The following is a 19708-nucleotide window of genomic DNA, read 5'->3' on the forward strand; positions in this document are numbered from 1 at the left end:
CAGTTGCTTGAATATGGGAGACCTGCAAGACTTCCACCTTAGTTACACTTAATGTGATGAAACACTGAAGCATCACAGTGACAACGGAGACTCCTAAACTGTGCTGTTCAGTGCCAGGTGATAAATAAACCGCAGAATGATATCAGTTTTCTTAGGTTTCCCTTTAAGAGCTTGCAAACTAGGACAATGAGAATGGAAGGTTAGCCATGAAGCAGATGTACCAAGAAGAACCAGGAGGAACTGTGATCCAAGAGGAACTGAAATGTTACAAGCATTACACTGGGCCCATTTGTCCCATCTCTTCCCACACCAACAGCCCAGTGAAGGCAGAAGACCCTGCATGTAAGTAACGTGGCATCACTCACAGCTGGCAGAACTGCTTGGGGCTGGCTTTCCAAGTTTCTCATTAGCTGAACAAATGTGAATACCAAATACTATCTCTGCCAGGAGAAGAAAATATGCCAAGGCTACAGAAGTTGCCAAATGGCTTAAAAAATACAGAACCTTCTTCATGCAACGGAGAAAAGGGACATACAATGTCAGTTGCTCTGTTCAAGATCTTTGCTTTAGGGGTCTTCTACTCTGCATTTTTTACTTATAAAGAGACAAAAAAGCTGTCCTGTCAAAAATCACTTCAAGCAATTTCAGTGCTACATACAACTGTGTTCCAAGTGCAGACCACTCTTGTTCTCACAAAGTGGAGTTTTGCTGTTGCAACACTTCTCTGAGGATAAGACCAACACTTTTTCTGTTTCTCTTGATCTGTAGCCTTTCTTGGCAACAAACAATTAAGCCTGCCAAAACTTAGATAAATAACAAGGTGAAGCGTGAGGGCAGGAGTTGAGCATTTACCACCTAACTAAATGAACTTTATTCCCTTGAGGCTGCAGGAGGAACAGTGGTTTAGTGAGCTGCATATGGGATGGGCAGTCTGAACACTGTACTCTAATCTGGGCTCTGCTGCTGACTCATCATGTCACCTTTGGCAAATAACTGCCTTGATACTCTTGTTTTTTCTTCCGTGAAGTGGTCACACTCTGTTGCAGACACAAGTTACCAAAGTTAGAGATCCTAGAATAGTTAGGATGAACAATTTCTCACTCACATAAACTGTCAATCCTTAATTTTGTTCTCTTTTACAGGAAGAAGGGGCAGCAAGTGACAGAAAATTAAAAGTTCAAGCAAGGTAATTCAGCTCCGTAGTCTCAGAGTGGATTTATTCCAGTTGCACACCGTGTAAAATCAAGGTAAAAACCTGAGACCTAATTATCAAAGGCTGGGTGAGAGACGCTGCTCCATATTGTTCCTAGACAGAAATGGTAGTTGGAGTTATGAGTGTATTGAATGAGCTATGAAACAAATTTGGAAAATCTGACCTGTGAGATTATTGTCAGCAGTGATCTGCTGCCAAGCAGCTTATTCTTATTTATTCCACTAAAGTCAACCTTGCTGACACAAGCCTTTTTTAAAGGCAATCTGCTTTGTGCGTGCCTGTCCTGTTACTAGGTTACTAGAGAATAAAATATCTGTTTTTTTGTAAACCTCTGTTCTTGCTTTTGGAAGTCCGGTCACACAAATCTGTTGTAGAACAGATCTATTTGCATCTTTGATTTCTGTTTACTTACCCCTAGCCTTTCCCAGCTATTCCTTTTTTACATTTTGATGAACTCCTCTTGCCTGCTTTCCCAAGCCCTGCCATAAGATAAATAGAGGATTTAGACTATTTGGTTTTGACCAGTGCCAAGGTTTTGCTCGGCAGCATGCTGATCATGGCTGCAATTCCTGGCTTGCAGGGATTTGGGATCCAGTTACATTTGCTGGCGTCAAGCAGACTCTACAGACCACTGTGAAAAATTGAATCTAAAAATAAAAGAGTTAAAAAGTATGAAACCAAAGAGAGAGGGATATTAAAATTCCAGGAAAATCTTAGAAAAGTTTGGAAGAGACACATAAGCTGCCTCAGGGGAAAACACTAACATATTGGGGGCAGTTTAAATTAAGCCTATGGGTTTGCCTTTTTTAGCTCTGTCACCCATGTGACACTCAAGAGTTCAGTGTGTGGGTCCAGGTATTTCTGCTAACACAAAGAACGCGTTACAGCCTTTGGGAGAGGCAGATCGTTCTGTCTCAGCTTATTCCCTTTGCTCTGCTGAGAACTGTTAACCCCAGGTACACTTTGTTTTTGTTTACCAAAATCCTCCCAGATGGGATCCCCTCTCGGTCTTCGGATTTCTCCTTCGGATGAAAACCACTCCTGACAGTGCCAGCAGGCGAGCTGGGCGTGGGAAGCATTTTCAGGCTCTGGTGAGTCTCGGGGGGGATGAGTGGGGGAATATTATTTTCACAGTTTTTGCAGAGCTTTTAAATTTTTTTTTTTTTTTTTTTTTTGTACAGTGACATACAAAAGATTTGTTAATCTGTGAAATGTCCAGGCTAAATGATCGAGATTAAATACCTGCGGGATTAAATACTGCTTCACAAGGTTGCAATAATGAGTCAGATAGGAAGAAATGAGTGCTATTTCTAAGAGGCATTTTATGAATCTCTCATGAAAAACTTGGTGGGAGTTTGCTTGTGTTCTGAGGAAAGATGCAATTATCTATGAAATTATCTTTTCCTGTTTAACATTAAACCAGCACAAGAATTAGATTTTATTAAGTAAAAAGTTGCATTTTAAGGACAACTTTTAAGGGCAACTGTCCTTTTCTCACTAGCACAGTTCCATTTTAGGATTTCCAGACTGCCTGTTTTTGAATTGTTTGCAAAAATTCTTTCTAGATATAATCAAGATCTATTTGCAAGAGACTTTATTTTTGCCTCCTTTTTGATGCTTTGAAATTAAAACCACGATGACTGTGAAGCGGAGGTTTAAAAGTAGATGTGTGTTTGCATAACAATGTATTATATACACACAATCCTAGAGCTCCATGGCTACCCGTAATTGCAGTGATAATTTATCTGCAGTAGCTCCTTGGAAGTTTGCATGTAGGTCAGAAGTTTCCAAATGATGACTGAGATTATATGTATTATGGATTGCACTCTCAAAGTATGCCACGGTTTAGTCATGGGACTCATTAGCATTCACGAGAGCTGTGAAGTTTTGCTCCTGCACAGCAAACCGAAAGTCCAGCCCTGTGTACCTCTACCAGCCCCGTTCCAGGTTGCTGGGATGTTACAATGCCTCCTCTTAGCTCTTAACTCAATTTCTCAATGCATTGCTGCAATGGGTTCTATTGCAGGGGATGGGGCAATAGGACCGAATACCTTACTTCCTCGGCCATGTAACGTTATGCAATTTTGGGATGGCCTTGGTTCTTGATCTGTCTTAAGTTTGGTAGCTCACACTGTGCTTTCTAAAGAAACCTCGAAGTGACCTCCTGCCAGAATTAAGTGGGAGTTTAAAACTGCACAGGCATTTCTATTGGGGGTCCTTCTAACATGCGGAGACAGAACCTCTGTTGTCCCAACTGCGTGACCCAAAAGTACCCAACGTGCAGCGTTTCATGAGTTATGATTTTTCATAGTGTAGTTAAAATGAAATGCTACAGTAACATATAATAATTTAAAAGGCACAATCCAAGTATCTTAAAAACTGTACTGCTGATTTATATTTCTTCATTTCTCTCATTACCTTCATAGTACAAATTTGGAGCTATGTATTTTACTTTGCATGAGAGGAAAAGCTAGTGGAACCAGCAGGCAGGCATTTGAGCTCTTTCACATCATCTCAGGCTGTGTGTGTTCTAAACAAAGACACCTAAAAAATAAGGATTCAAAATACCTGTTACTTAGGTATACGAATGTGACAGATTCCTTTATAGTTCTGCAGCACATCAGGTTTTCAGCTTAATAGCTGATTAAATTTGCCGTACAGTGAGAGGTTCTGAGAGTACAAAGGAATTAAATACACTGCTCTGTTACGCTATGGAAGTCACCGGGTCAGTGAGCCTGACTTAGTGTGACTCAAGGCAGAGCTGCTGTGGGAACTCTCCCCATTAGGAAATAGCCTGAAGGCTAAGCAAGCATCAGAAGCCCAGTGAGCCAGGCACTGTACACACGCACCTACAAGAGGGTTCACTCCTTGCTCTCAGTCCTGCTGGGCTTCTGTAATATCCCATCAAATTGTTGTTTCAGCTATAGAACAAATCCTTGGAAGCCCCTGTTTAATAAAAATGATTGCGTAGGTTACATTTCTCATGAGAACAAAAAGCTGTCAAACTCACCTCCCAGAGATATAGATTTTTAATTTTTTTCCTAGATAGTCTGAGGTTTAATACATTTCACCCATGTATATGGAATTCATTTTAAGGGTGTAACAGCCATTTGTATGTTATGATAGAAAAAAGTGACAAGTGTTTTGATGACTGTCCAGAAAGGGACAATTTCTGACAGCAGGTCAGAAGCCCCAGAGAAAGCAATAGCATCCCCTCTGTTAAGTTTGTATCAGCCAGGACATTAAGGTCTGAAGTTTCTGCCTGACTCCTAAGTTCTTCAGCTGCCGGAGAAGTCTAGCTTCTCTTAACTCCCTCAGTCTTGTGCTGGGTGTCGAGGTTCTTGTGAAATCCTTCCTCTTGCAGCTTCGTAAAAATAAGCGATTACATGCCTAGTATGCAACCCTACCCTACCTTTTCTTGTAACTGAAACAGAGGTCAAGACAAAAGGTAAGGCACGTGAAATACCAATTATTTTCCAAAACAGAGAACTGAGGCAGAGACTGCGTAAGATGTTCAAGGACACACAGTTGCCTCTCTCGGTGAAGGAACCTAGCCAGACTCACTGAGGCTCCCAGGAAGCTACGACCACCACAGAGGAAGAGACGAGCAGGCTTCTGTACCAGACAGATCCAGTTTAACGGTAGGATAGAGCGCTGCCAAAACAGGCTGACTTTCGGGAGCAGTAGAACAGGTAGAAGTTTGAAGGGAAGCCAAGATAAGGCAAACCAGAATCATGGAAACCTGAAAGCTGCTTAGCACAGTCCCAGATCTGTTCAGGTGCAGTGAGGAAAGCATGTGTTAGAAGGAAGGAGGGGACTTTCTTCTTATTGTCCCTCTGATAGACTTTCTAAGTAAAGAGTAAACACATTGAAAGTCACATCCAGAGTCTGAGCGTTGTGTTCTCTCATTGCCACGTCTGAACAGTGCAACCTGTGATCATGGGGCATGCCCTGGGCAATGTGCAGGAATTTCTTGAGGTTTCACACCGGTGTTTTATGTTTCAGGGCTTCAGTGTTTAAGCCCCACTGTGAGGAAGGACACCAGGCACAATGCTGACCCCTCGCAGTCTTGTAGGAGCTGTTGCTGGTTATTAATTGTTTGCTGGGGATTGCAAATGACCAAGTGACTCAGCCTCTAAATGAATCTGGTGGATGACCAGCAAGGGGAATTTTATCAGTCTAAAAGATGTCAGTAGACACATCTTTAACCAAATGAATCCATTCATCAAATTTGAAGCTCTTGCTTGAAAGACTGGGTACACTACAACTTCAAAGAAATAGTAGAAATAGTTGAAAAATCCTTAAAAGAGTAAAGTTTACTTTTTTTTTCCTTCCTGAGAAGTTCATCAACTGTTGCTCTTCTGTCCACATGGACACCCACACCCACAAAATCACCTTAGGGCAAAGAGCCAGCAGGAAAATTTACAGCCCAAACAATCTGTTGGCAAACTACCAAGCAACAGAAATCAGAATTTTGTACTTGGAAACATCAAGCAGGTGTGGCTATCTACACCACTCAGATGTGCAGTGTATGTTATGTGTCATGTTCTCAGATAGCTTTAAAATCTAGCATACTACCCTTATATGTTCAAGTAACTCCATCTATTATTCTATGCCTTTGCTTTTGGTTGTATGCAGCCATAGCATTTCACAGAAGTCAGCTAGGTTTTTGTTAACTGCGTTGCCTAATATCCCCCAGGTGTCTCTGCATGCATTTTCACTACGGTCAGCAGCCAGTGCTAGCCACTGGCACTGAGAACAACTGAACTCTGGGGACAGCCTGGAGTATGCTACCGAAATTCTTTAGCTATTGGCTGGCCATCCAAACATTAGCAATTCAAGACCTGCAATGTTGAGCAGGGTTTAGTGACATCTACACTAATGCTGCCCCTTTTCCTGTAGCTATATTTAAGGCCCACATAACCAGGGTAAAGGAATTAGGACTAGCTCTCCCAAGATCCAGCTCACAAAACAGTTTCATGAGTTTCTGGGGTTGCTAACTAAGGTAGCGGCAGAGTTCACTTTGTTTGGTGTCCATTATTTCCTGCCTTGTTTTAAAGAGTGATTGCTGGAGCAAGTAGGATGTATTGCATCTGAATATCAGCGATGCAGGAATGCTGCCAGAACAACCAAGGAGCCAAACTTTTAGGCAGTTTTCCATATCTACAATAAAACTCAAGTCTCTAGCAAAGTTATCTAAGGAATCCAGGCTTAGAACAATAAATGAAAAAGGAATGACACAGATACGGCTCTGCCACAAGGGGAAAAAAAAAAAAAAAAAAAAAAAAAGCGTTTAATGACTTTGGACAAAGTTTCCTACACAGTTATATCACTGCACTGCTCTTGTTTCTCATACAAATCTGAGTCAACTTACTGCCAACTTCAGTAGGTAGGTTCAGATTCTCATTCTGAATCTGGGTAATCTAGGCAAATGAAAATGATCCTGAAGAGAGATCAAAAGTTATTGCCCACCCTCACCCATTCAAGTGCTACATGAAATAAATTATGATCCTCTAGCCAATGACCAAACTGCTGTGTATACTTCCATCCAGCATTTCAATTATTTGGTGCCCCAGCTACATTGTAATTTGTAACAGCAGATAAGGATATTTTACTATATTTCTTATTCCAGTGTCACCCCCATAGAGCAAAAACCTCAGATGCTGTAGCTAAGCAGTGCCTGGCTGGCCTGTTATGTTAAAACAGTATGATGCACAATGGCTGGTTGCTGAGTTCTCTCTTTTTTTTCTTGTTTTCCTTCAGCTCGGGAATGAATATGGTTCCTTTTTCTGTCTTTGGTTGCTGACTTCCAAGAAACTTGCAGAAACGTAATTATTTTTGAGACCTTGGCTCATGTGTTAAACACGTCTGTAATTTGGAGCGAGAGATACACTGAACCATTACATAAGCTTCCTTTCCTTAGGAAAGCAAGCTAATCAAGATTGTTCCATGAAAATCCCCACACCCAAATGACTGGAAGTGCATTTTTTCACAAACAGAGACCAAAGCCAAACACTAAGCATCAGAAGCCCTTTGCCCAGTGTCCTTTTTCTTGGCAGTGATACACGCTTGTGTTTCAGAATGAAGCACATATTGTTTGTCATCTGCTTCAAGGAAGGAGCTTCTATGTTTTTAATAGTAATGTCACGTTACATTTCCAACAATTCAGTCAAATGGAAACCATCGAAAGATTACCACTAATCAGGCCACAAGAAAAAGAATAGGTATAACCAAATGGAATAGTAAGATTTTTTGCCTGAATGCTAGGTTACTGTACTTCTTCCCTCTATGCTCCTAAGCTATATTATAGCTCATAGCACTGGCAGACTCCCATACATCTTCAAAATCTGAAGCAAAAAGAATGGGATGGGTATTCTGGGCATTCATACCATGTCAGATTAATATTGTTGGCTATCTACGCTGCGTACCACGATTAAGTCAGTGCTGCCTCAGCTGCAAACTAGTCTGGATCACATCATTGTAGCTGATGTGGTCACTACCTGCTTCAGTTTCGGAGCTTGTATGCTATCTTTGCTGGTGTTCATATGTTCCTATAGCATGGATTGTGCTGTCTGCTGAACCCTCTGTGCTCCTTTCCAGTACCTCTCTGTAGGTGGGGGAACAAGGGAATTTTGCTTGTACTTTCCCCCCCCAAAAGCACAAAGATGCTCAAAGCACAATCTCTCCCAGTGGGCAAGCCAATGGGGGTAGTGGTGCCATCTGTATAAACAAGACCAGCAGCTGTGCTCTTGTTGTGTGCACATCTGGAAGAACGGACCAGCATCTGCAAGAAAATGAGCTATGTTCCCCTTGCAATTCAGCTGATCACTTCACAAAATGCTACTACATTTAAATAGTTTTCCCACAAAAAAAAGTGCTTGGTTTTATATTTTTTCATCATACTGCAACAGAAGTTTAGTTGAATCCCTGTTCATTTTGATACTCAGAATATATTGAATTTGACAACCAATCAAATAGAAGTATATTCAGTTTGATACTTAAATTTAATGCTTGCTCGTGTGGACTCCAGAAGGTATGCAGAAGCCCCTGCTTAAAGAACCCCATGTCTGAGGATCCTTAGCTTGTTCCCTCCTTTGAATATTTTCAACCAGTGACCGCTCTTATCTTCAGCTCGAATTTTGGGAGAATCAGCTTATCAGTTATGGACACGAATTGTTAAAACATTCCTCACAGCAGTAAGTGTCAGGGGGGTCAGACAGAAGAAACCTTCTTACTTTGGAGACACCAGAGAAAGAATCCAGAATTCTTACACAAAGCTTTGTTCTACTGTGTCTTCTACCTTTATTAACTCACAGGACAAGAAGAAAGCATGTATAGTTCCATAAAGAATGTGGACTTTAATTGAAATGGAAGACCACGTCCCTCTGGTGCTCTGGTATGTGAAATGATTGGTTAGGAAAAAAAAAAAAATCAAAGTTTTGGCAAGCCCTGGTTTTGCATGCCCCAAACACCAGGCAGACACCTGCACAAATGTTTGCATACAAATAAAACTCTGTGGACACAGAAGCCTAGAGGAAAAAAAAAAAAAAACAAAAAACAAAAAACATCTAAAAGCTGAAGCACACTATAGAAGCCACAGTTCTTTACTGAACTAGCGATTAACTTAAAGTCATTGTACTAAAGGAAAAAAACACAGAGCAGAAATATTTTTGCTAAATGATGGCGGATTCATACCCTTTGACACAAGTGCTTTACTCACATTTTTAACTAGTTGACTGAATTTTACACGGAGGTATTTTTAGCTGCACCTGTAGTTTGTTTTTGCTTTTTAAAAAATGTCTACACACATACCTGTAATCTGGTAAACTTTCCCACTGTATCAACACGCTGATCAAAGCAGCACCACACGCTTAAAGAACCGTCTCGTGGAGGTTCTTGCCCACAGGCAGGGATTGCCTGAAACAGATGATCCTGCTTTATAACATGCATAAGACTTAGAACATCATTTTCTCTTTCTAAAACAGGGGAACCTGCAGGTGGACAATGCAGGACTTAAACTGTTCCTAAGCAGAGGCCACAAACATGTTCACCTTGAAAGCTCTTCCAAGCTCACCGTGGTATTTCAGACACTGTTACAGAACCATAGGCTGCTTTTCCCTCTCCATGAGTTGTGCATCATTTATAGGCCAGGTGTGAACTAAAATGCAAAAAAAAAAAAAAGTGCTTGAACTAACCCCATGCATTTATGGATAGCAAGAAAGCATTTTCTTAAGCCGGACTGAAATTAAGCCCAACCACCAGCTTATTTTTATTTCCTTTTACCAGTTATTTTCCTTCTTATTACATACATGGGAATAATTCTAGTATTTTTAGGCAACTAGAATTTAAGCTGTCTACTTATTCATTGGTGCCTAAAAAAGCTAGTTAAAACTGAGTACCTTCTTCAAACTTCCGTATGGAGAATTATTCAACCTTTTTTTGTTAGGAAACATAGTGGATATCAAACAAACCTGGTAGTTACAGGAACTACATGACATGAAACACTTTTGGATATAGAAGCTTGTAACTACAGGCAGCAACAGCAGTGCTCCTACCTAGCATGAAGGGTATCCAAGATTTTCCATTATAAACCTTGAGCCTTTTGTTCCAAAAGCCAAACTTTGAAAACTTAGGATTAATTATTTTTCTGCAACATTCATTCTGAACTGCCTAGGCTGTGTGCCTGATTTTTGTGTCTACTTTCTTCACTACAGGCTTTTTGCATTGGGCTTATGTGCAGCATGCTCTTTTTAATTTGATTCCGTGTGTATACGCAACGACAGTGGTGAGCGGAGATTTGCTATTGGTACAAAAAGGACTTGTCCAGAAGCAGAACTTTGCTACACCATTGCATACACAGAGCTTATCTAATGACTAACTACAAATAAAAGGAAATAATTTACTGGGGGAAGGCTGCATAGTTCTAGTGCAACATTATCTTGCCCAGTAGACCACATGGGAAGCCTTTTAGGGAAACGTTGCATCTCCTTGCAAGAGAATTGACTTTCTTTCTACCCAAAGCTCATATATATTGAGCAAAGAGCCTGGTTTGTCTTACATTATTCTCAGGATTGTTGTCTGCTTTCCCACGTATACAACAGAACAGAGACAACAATGAAAGAAAGGGCACGATAACAACAACAAGAGAGAAAGAAACCTCATTTCTCCTACTCCATGCTCTTGCAGAAAGCAGAAGTCCATTAAATTGCTTAACAGCAGAAGATATTTCTTCAACAGAGGAAACAGCTGAAGAAAAGGTTGCAGTAGTTCCACTCATAGAGAAGGTACATAATTACCCTCTAAAAAAGAGGGCAGGCTTCTGCGCACCGACAGACAGGTAGACCACCCATAGCCACTGTCTTAATCTAGACCAAGGAGACAGCTGCTAAGGGCAGTAAGGCTGCTATCTGCTACTAAGGGTGGCAGCAGGAAGAAGAGGCAACAGGAACAGCTGAAGGAACAAAAGGCAGAAAAAAAAAATCAGTGTTTCTCAAACTGGGGAGAAGGAATGTAGAATCAGTATTCTAGTTCAAGACTTTTTTTTTTTTTTTTTCTCCTGCTGCTGCACTAACACAACATAGTAATTTGCAATAAATCCTGCTGCTGCTTCCTCCCCACCTTTGTATTTGCATTGACTTGTACAGCTAGACATGTCAATATTCTCAAACTGTGACAGTAGAAGATGTGTTATTGTAAAACATTTGCCTAAGTGCAAAGCACCAAATGCAAAATAACAAGAATAACCCTGATTTTGCAAAATGGGGAGGAGAAAGTGGGTCAAGCTAAAGTATACTCATTACAGATCTGCCGAATTGCTAACACCTGAAGCTAATGGGTAGCAGCAGCAACTGCAATTGCTCATTGAGGTTCTCCTTGCCTTATTAAATCAAGTCAATACATGTTCAATGATTGGAATCTCTAGGCTTCAATCTCATGTTGGAGCTCAGGGGAGGAGACTTGCATGCTGAGGGCTTCACTGTTCTCATAAGAATAAACAGTATAAAAATGGAAGCATGAGCGATCTGCCTTGCCTGGGGATATTATTGAAACCTGGTTACATGTAGATTTATACTTATTTGGTGATGGCAACTCCCCATCTGAAGTCACCTGTAGCAGGTGAGGAATTCCTTGGGTGTATCAGATACTTCATTTAGCTTTGGGCAGATAACAAGAAAAATTACAGGTTAGCTAGCTAGTTCAAAAGAGAAAAAAATGCATTGCAATTAGAGAGTCTATTATAAGCAGGAGACTAATACCTGCCAAGCTGCATTCTGGGATCTGTTCCCAGTGCCATCAGATGACATGCAGAAGAAGATGCAGTAAGTACAAGGCTTTGATTTTGAAATTATATACATAAATATATATACACATATCTTCTTTTTTTTTTTTTTTTTTTTTTTTTTAATCTGAGGGAAGATGGTAATCACTGTTTAATCAAGGATAATGTTTTCAAGGTGTAGAAGCAGCTCTGGTCTTCTTCAGATTATATATTAAAGTTGGCTATATACTTATAAATCTTGTGTTGTCATGAGAAAGAGTTTCAAATTGTCTGTGGGGATGGTTTTACTCTCAACAGTACACCATACATTGCCCGCTAAGTACAAAAATATATGGTTGCTGTCTAGAGACAGCTAAGTGCCTAGTATATAATGTTAGTTAAGAAAAGCTTTTAAACATCAGAACTAATTTTACATGGGGATTGGAGACAGCTCCAATTTTGTGTTTCCACAAAGTATGTAACAGACCCTTGTGACAGCTCGGTGTCCCCTTTGTATGTGCTCAGCTCATACGTTAAATGAGCACTGCTTAGAAATGCTTTATATGCATACATATCTTGAGGCCTATGTGGCAACACTGAATGAAGCAACCAGCACTCAGGAATTTACGCAGTCACTGCAGTTATTTGACAAACGTATCAAGGTGCAGCCCAATTGGCTATATTACCATCCACTATTCAGATTAGCTGTTTCCCATTAAAGCTTCCATCTCTATATTGTGAACGGTAGATGAGGGTTTTGACGTGTATAGGCATGTACAGGAGGGGCTTCTTGTAGTGACTTTATTCCCTAGATAACCATTCTTTTTTTCCTGATGTGAATGTAGGAACCCTTACCTCAAAGACTCTTACTGTAAGACCGCCCACATACTGTGTTAATTCACAATACGCTACTTAATGCACAATGATTGGTTTTAGATTTACAGAAGATTCAATTCTTTAAGAGGCATTAAAATATGCCTAGAATACCAAAAATAATACAACTCCATGCTGTGAAGTTTATGCTATCCTGTTTTGCTTATTAATGACATATCCATTGGCCAGAGTTAAACTGTAAGAACTAGCTTAGTGTAGTGGTGTGAAAAAAACAACCCCAAACCTGCTTCAGTTCCACCCAACCTGCCTACCTCAGTCTCCCTGCCAATTTAATTGCTCGCTCCAATCTTGCAAGTGAATGCCTCCTACAAAGTGTTTTCCAGCAACTTCCTGAATTTGGTTTCTTTCACTGGCTTGCATTTGGATTCCTTTACATATTGCCAAAAGCTCCCAGTTCTTTCCTCAAAATCTCAAAACCCCCAAGGTTTGCCTACCTTCCCAATTCTCCATATAAACACAAAGCTGCAAGAATTCCATGATAGTCTGACCTCCATCAGGAATATCCAAGCAATTGATATTGTTTAAAGAGCTGTGAATTTTTAACTTGCATGAATATATGCTACTCCTACTCAAAGTTTATTTGCCAAGGAGGACTTGTGGAAAAATTATTTCTCCAAAGAATTGCACAAATTACTGAATAGGCTAATGAAGAAGAACTGTTACATAAAACCAGAGCAATGTCTTAGAAATTTTAGACTTAGTCTTGTGCAATAGAGCTTTATATAAGTACCCAGATTCAAATTTGGTTATTATACTACTATTCTTAAGCTAAATAGATTCTATGGTATATAATGAACAGTCACATTCCATCAGGATAATGGTAAATGAAAGAGATTACTGATTGAAGTGTTTATTTATGGACAAAGATACTAGAGATAAACCATGGAGTAACAGGATAATTGTTCTTTGGTATAGTTTAGTGAAATGAATACTTTGTGGTTGAAGTACTAAGTGTAGCTTTCACACCAGTACTTTTTATCCAGCATTTGTCATGCTTCCTGTTTTCCCCACTCACTGCAACTTTAAATTATTAACTATCGATTTATATGAAAAATATTATTTATGCTATCGCACTATCTCTTTGCTTACGACAAGTGGAACCCTGCCTGTTTATGACAAACTGCACCAAGTCCCACCTTTCTGTATCCTGCATCTCCAAATGTGAATTCATACATACTTCATGGATACAGCTTGTCTTAAAAAGACAGTTTTTGTTTTCCTGGTTTCAATTACACATTAAATTCTGAGATTATAAAAAGATATGATCTCATTGCTTAACTGTCTCCAACGACCAGTGGATTTATTTATTTTTAATTCAACAAGCAAAATGCAGTATTTCATTGCTCTTTTGAACAGTGCAGAAATCTTAATGCAATGTTGCTAGCTCTTACATGCATGTTGTGCTGTTTTTTAGAAAGACCCGATGAGAAACAAAAACATATTGGGTATGTTAACAGAGCTTTGGTGGTCCCTCTTCTACGGTGCAGTAATAAGACACAGAATGTTCAAGTCAGTCTTCCACTAGTGGAGGGGAAAAATCATTGACGAAACCAGGTGTTTACCATGATGCTTGTCCTGTTTACTTTAATCTTTGTGCAAGCAGTGATCGGAGATCATCCAAGAAAAATGTATTTTTGAAACGTTAGTGCCAGTAAGTAGGCCTGAAGATTGAAATATCCCGTGGCTCCTACATCATAAATGTCGAACCCTTTCAAATGTTGCAGTTGAATTACCTATAAAGGGTATATCAATGCTCCTAGTGAAGCTTGTGTCATGGGATTGGTAGGAGTATCTTAATTTTATTGAACTTCTGGACATGTACCAATATTAACATCTTGAGCATAGATACTAATGAGCCCCTACAGAATACGTATACATTCAAATTGCTTTCAATGGTGATACCCATGGTAACTTCTTACTACTAGTACTTGTTTCTTTACCTATACTAGAACAGACAGGTATATAACCTGATCACGTCCCCTCTTGCAACGTAGCATATATTGTAAGTACTTGAACAAAACAAGATGTATTAGATATGTTTTGAAATGAGCACGAAGATAATTCAAAACATTCAGATTCTCTTAGGTTCACATAATTTAACTGCTTAGAGTCATGTGGTTTATCACTAGTTGGGCCTTAACATTCTGCTCCAGTGGAATTTGTTGGGTAATATCAAAAGCAACTGAAAAAAAAAAGTTAAAAATGAAATACAGCTTCAATCTAGCTGTATTGTTCAATACTGGCAAATGTAGTACTTCTTTCAAACAAGCAAAAAAGCAATTATCCAACTAACTTGTAATTGCTTCTAACAGGAAGGAAAAGATGCTTAATCTCTTTCAGAAGTAGTAGAAATTAGTCATATGCAGAACAAAATCTATTCATATGCAAAAATCACTCATCTATAAATTGCAGCTGTTTTCAGATGCAGTGTTAGATTACTTGCTATACCCTGAAAATAACTGCAAACCAGCAGAGAATGCTTATGTATGTTTATTTCAAGTTAATTACTTAAGCAAAATGCATCTGTTGGATGACACTGATAAAGCTCATGATTTTTCACATTCTTTGTGTTGCACAGTGATTGTTCAAAATGTATCTCAGTTTAGAAAGAGAGCTCATCAAGAATCTTTCAACAAAATGTTTTTCCTTGGAAAATGACATTCAAAGCCAAAAGCTTTGCATGGAAGTTGAGCTATTTTGGTGAAGCTTTTGTCAGGAAAGGTTTCAGTGTTCCAAGACAAAGCTTCTGGTTTAGATGACAGTCCTTCATTCCAAATTAGCAAATACTGTAGCAAGCAGGCCAGTTGCTTACAACAAAATAAGCTTTGGGATTTTGCTACTATTAATATGTATTTCTGTAAAGAAAAATATCTCCCTTGGGAGAGACTGGAAGACCTACTGAGAAGCAGTCACCAAAGCTGAGTTTGGGTATCCACCTCAGTTATGGCAGAACTTGAAGACCTAGCATGCAGAGAAGAAAGAATTTATCCCTAACTTTTTATTTCATTTATTGACAAGTTTCAGAAATGGTCCCGTCTTTACTCTCTAAAACTTTTTTGGGGGGAGGTGGGGGCTCTTCCCAAAACACTTCTAACACATCAAGTAATTTCTAATCCAGAGAGACCTGCTTAGCAGGTGGCAAGTAAAGTTGCACTGTTAAGGGACTCAAGCTAGGAAACAGACTGCAGTCACTGTAGCTTAAATGAACCTGAATTCCTCCCTTCAGGTAAAAGAAGAAAAAAGTCAAACCTGAAGGAGGCTCTATGTAGAACTTGCAGTTTATTCTGTAAGCAGGTTTATGTAGTTGAATTACTTAAGAGGTTAAGGAGTAGAGAACTAACTTTCTTTAAAGCAGAAGCATCCTACTTGAGCCTTTTTTTGTACAGTACCACGGCAATTTTCCCCCCAAGGGTTTTTAACTATCTTTCCCTCCTAGCACCATCTCCTTTCATACTTAGCAGAAGCTAAAATGCCAGACTCTTCCCTCTCCAGTATGCTTTGTGATAGGAAAACAAATGGATGAATGGAAATGGAAAATGTCTTCAACTATAAATTTAGTGGTGGTATTGCAGAAATAACTTCAAAAAGCCCAGGTTGGATGCCAAAATATCCCGAGGAAGAAAATTTCCACAACAAAACCAAGAAAAGCATATGGAGGGAATGTGTTTTATTTAGATTATCCTGAGCACTCTGAACTTGGCTCTGTAATGTTGCCAGTTGTCCTAAACATATAGAATGCAATTTGCCTTTGGGGTACAGGAACTTTTGAAACTGCCTGGCCATAAAGGCTTCCAGCAGTACCCCACGCTCTGTTCCACCATTCTGCCTGGCTAGATTGGCTAGAGAGGCACCTGATCACCACTTACAGCAGCCTGCTCTCATTTAATCATGGTTTTGATGCCCTTACTTACATTCCTACTCCATGTGGGTTGCAGTGTGCACCTGCTCTTACCATGAACTTAAGACAGCTTTTAGACTGTAGCTCTCTTCTCAAACCTGAGCAAATAGAGGAAATCTCAACTCTTTCTCAGACCTCCTCTAAGCTGAGAGAGTGTGTGGAGCCCGGCTGGCCTGCTGTTTGCAGGAACAGATGGGGAGAGGGGATGAGTGCTGGCCTGGACTTCTGGACACTTTCTGTTTCTTTTCCTCCTATGAAGATGGCATTAAGGACTGCCCTACCTATTTAACCTAAGCTGGAAAAAATCATATTGTCTCCTGAAAGAGAGAAAGACTGATCCGTCTGCCTTGTGATGCAATGGCCTAGATGTTCTACCTCGGGAGGTGGAAGTAGCAGAGAGTTGGAGGGAATTTCCCCAGAAAGGGCTGAAAATGATACAAGAATTGAGCTGCTGGATTTCCAAAAGACTGGCTGGATCACAGGACAGAATCATCCTACTCATGGTAGAATCATGTGAATTAGAAACATTGCAGTCATAGTTCAAAGGAATTGGTCAGGGACTATAATCTTGGTTTGGCTTGAGGAACAGGCTGTCTCCTGGATGAGCCATACCGCTACAGTATGTGGAAGAATTTCCCTTTGCAGGGTTAAATATGGAGTTGTTGATATACAGCTGGCTTCAAGACACCAGAGCTTACTGCTAACAAAATGTTGTATATTGGCAAAGAATTTAAGATAAGTTGTTGCCACACAACTTTTATTTTGAACTTCCCACTGAAAGTTTGCATACACTTTCCAAAAAGATCCATAATCCATGCTCCTTGCTGTTTTCCAGAGCCCCTGATATGGCGTATCTCAGCAGTGTTTAATTGTCCTTCACATTAGTTAGATGAATCAAAGTAAGTCAGAACCCTATGTCACATGACAGCTTGGAAACAAGGTGGTAATCAGCTTTATTCTCTAGGGAACTTGCTGATTTGTGATGCTATTTGCATTTCGTACCTCCTGACATTTACAAATTTAGATCAATATAGCTGCTATAAAATAATACCAGAGGGACAACTGAACACCTCTAACTACTGCAGCATGAGCTGAGCAATAATTTTCTTCCTTCTTTCATGGATCATGGGAAGAACAGGGTTGCTAGCCATAAAACTGCCAAGTTCACATGTTATAAGGTCATCTCAGTCGCTTATCAGCATACTAACTCCCCTGACTCTGATTCTGTTCTGGACAGCGAGAGCAGACTGTCCGTGCTGCAGGTGTTCTAGTGAAACTCCTCCTAGATAGACATTAGATTTTACAGGTATGTAAAACAAATGTACAAATATTATGAGTAGTAAGAACGCATAAAAGATCAAACTTAAATTAGAATCAGTTTTTCCTAGTAGGAAAGGATATGCAGTATGTGTGGCTTTGGAGAGCACACCCTTCTGTGATAAGACTCTCTACAGATAACTGAAAGTCATTCTCCCTCTTCCCTCCCCCCCCCCCCACTCACCCCCTTTTTAGTTTAGAGCCATGAAATTATTCCTCTTTCTGCTCTAGTGTGCACTTTAATCCTTCTTCCTGTTCAAAGTGTTAGCTTTTCTTTGGTTTCCAGTTGCTCATCCTTCATTAATACTTTTTTTTTTTTTCCCCATAGCTTTCCAGTTAGTAGGTATTTTGGGTATATTGTTTTCAATATTCTGGTTACACCTTGTGCTAGCAGGAATTCTACCTTACGAATGGGTATGTCCCTCACATAACCAAGCTGATGCCTCACACAATTGAAAGTGTCGAAAGAACAGGGGAAGCGTGACAATTTTCTAACCTTGGAATGTAAACAGACCCTGACTGAACAAAGCATTTTGCAAATATGTTCCAAAATATTGGAACAGAGTCTTCATTACAGTAGTGCCCAGAAGTCTTGTGAAGTTTAGCTTACCCGTGCTTTATCCTTCCTCACTGAGGTATAAAGTTTAATATTAGAACAGAGCATGACTGAAAACTGCGTATTAAAACTGTCTTTAATGTCTCAGAGATGACCTCTCAGATTGCATTTGTGATGTGACCATGAAGGCTTGGAACCTGGTGGCCCTGCCCTGGGCATAGCTGGAGCATACTGAGAAGTCTGGTGCCTCTGGAGGTGCAGAAGGGCAGTAGGTATGGGCACTTAACAAAAGTTATTCTTACAGCTGCTTTGGAAATGGCCCTTTTAGAGCCTTCTAGACATAGCCCATGTAACACAGGCATGTGCAAAACTCTCAGGAGTGCTGAGGTTTTTACCTCAGTCACTACTTCAGTGTTGTCAAGTCCAGTGACTTCCTTGCATCATGCAAGTTTGGTGAAGATTGGTATTGGTCCTGTGAGGATATGAAAATTCACAGCCCTGTTGTGGGTTGCAGCCTTCCACAAGAACAGGGCTCTTCTGAAAAGCTGCTTTCCTTGCTGTACTGCCAGGCTGCTGCTTCTAGCGGTGGTGAGGCTAGGACTGGAAGCAGAACTAAGTCACTGAAAGCAAGGAGACTGAAATGTGAGTGTGGGAAAGAGCTCTTGAATTTGGGATCAAGTAAACTTGAGAGTGGTGGTAATAATACAATGTGTGCTAGCCTCTTATCTTTTGGGGGAAGCTGAGGGAGTTGAAACAACCAAACAACACCTCTCCCCACCCCTCCCCTCCATGGGACAGATGTAATCTTTAAACAGGACTTTTTTTTTTCCTCATGATTTTGAGTCAATGATTTCTTATTTTTTTTTTTTCCTTTAGAAGCTGTAGGTGCCACTAACTACAGATATTCCCTGTTCCTGCCTTGCTACTTGTCTTTTCTTGATGTGTACTCTTGTTAACAAAGTCATTTTGGGATTCTTGAAAATCTCTCTTATGTTTAACGTAGTCTCAGAACCAGTAAATGATTTAACATCTGTTTAAGCACATTTCAATTACTCACCTAAGTGACTTGACTAGTTTCTGGCAGAGCTACAGCTTGAGCCCATCACTGCTTTAAATCCAAGGCCTTTGTAGTTGTCATTCATTATAATCTAAAACTCGCTATATTATGGTGTGTATTTTTATTCTGCATTTTATCTTTTGGACACATTATCTGTGTCTATGAAGAGAACTAAATGGTACAAAGCATCACATTTCAGTACTCAAGTACTCTAGAATAAAAGTAAACTGGAATGAATCAATGGAGATGGCTCATAAGAGCGACTTTAAGAACCAGGAGCTATCACAGTCTCTAAAGCCAAATGAGCCTGTTGCTCAACTCCTTAATCCTGTTATGATGTGGTAGAAAGAGAAGGCAATGCAAAATACATTTATTGGCTATTTCAAATTCAAGGCCAGTTCTAAAAGATGGATTTAGCAAGTCATGTGCAACTCAGCACTTTATTTTGTTTTCTTTTAAAGGAGATTCTAAAACTTTGTGTGTGGCCATATTCCAAGCTGGAAAGAGCACGGCTT

The 19708-nt window shown here is 39.9% G+C and overlaps 1 protein-coding gene across 1 annotated transcript in view; it reads left to right on the plus strand.

The window, feature by feature from the left end:
* Positions 1 to 2109: 2109 nt before the first annotated feature.
* Positions 2110 to 19708, plus strand: part of RAF1 (Raf-1 proto-oncogene, serine/threonine kinase) — a 77694-nt gene continuing 60095 nt past the window's right edge. Inside the window, exon 1 of the mRNA XM_084292569.1 lies at positions 2110 to 2304. The gene's annotated coding sequence lies outside the window, so the exon portion shown is untranslated. The remainder of the gene's footprint in view (positions 2305 to 19708) is intronic.

This window comes from Netta rufina (genome assembly GCF_964035555.1).
Source record: "Netta rufina genome assembly, chromosome: 10".
In the NCBI taxonomy this organism is placed as follows: Eukaryota; Metazoa; Chordata; class Aves; order Anseriformes; family Anatidae; genus Netta; species Netta rufina.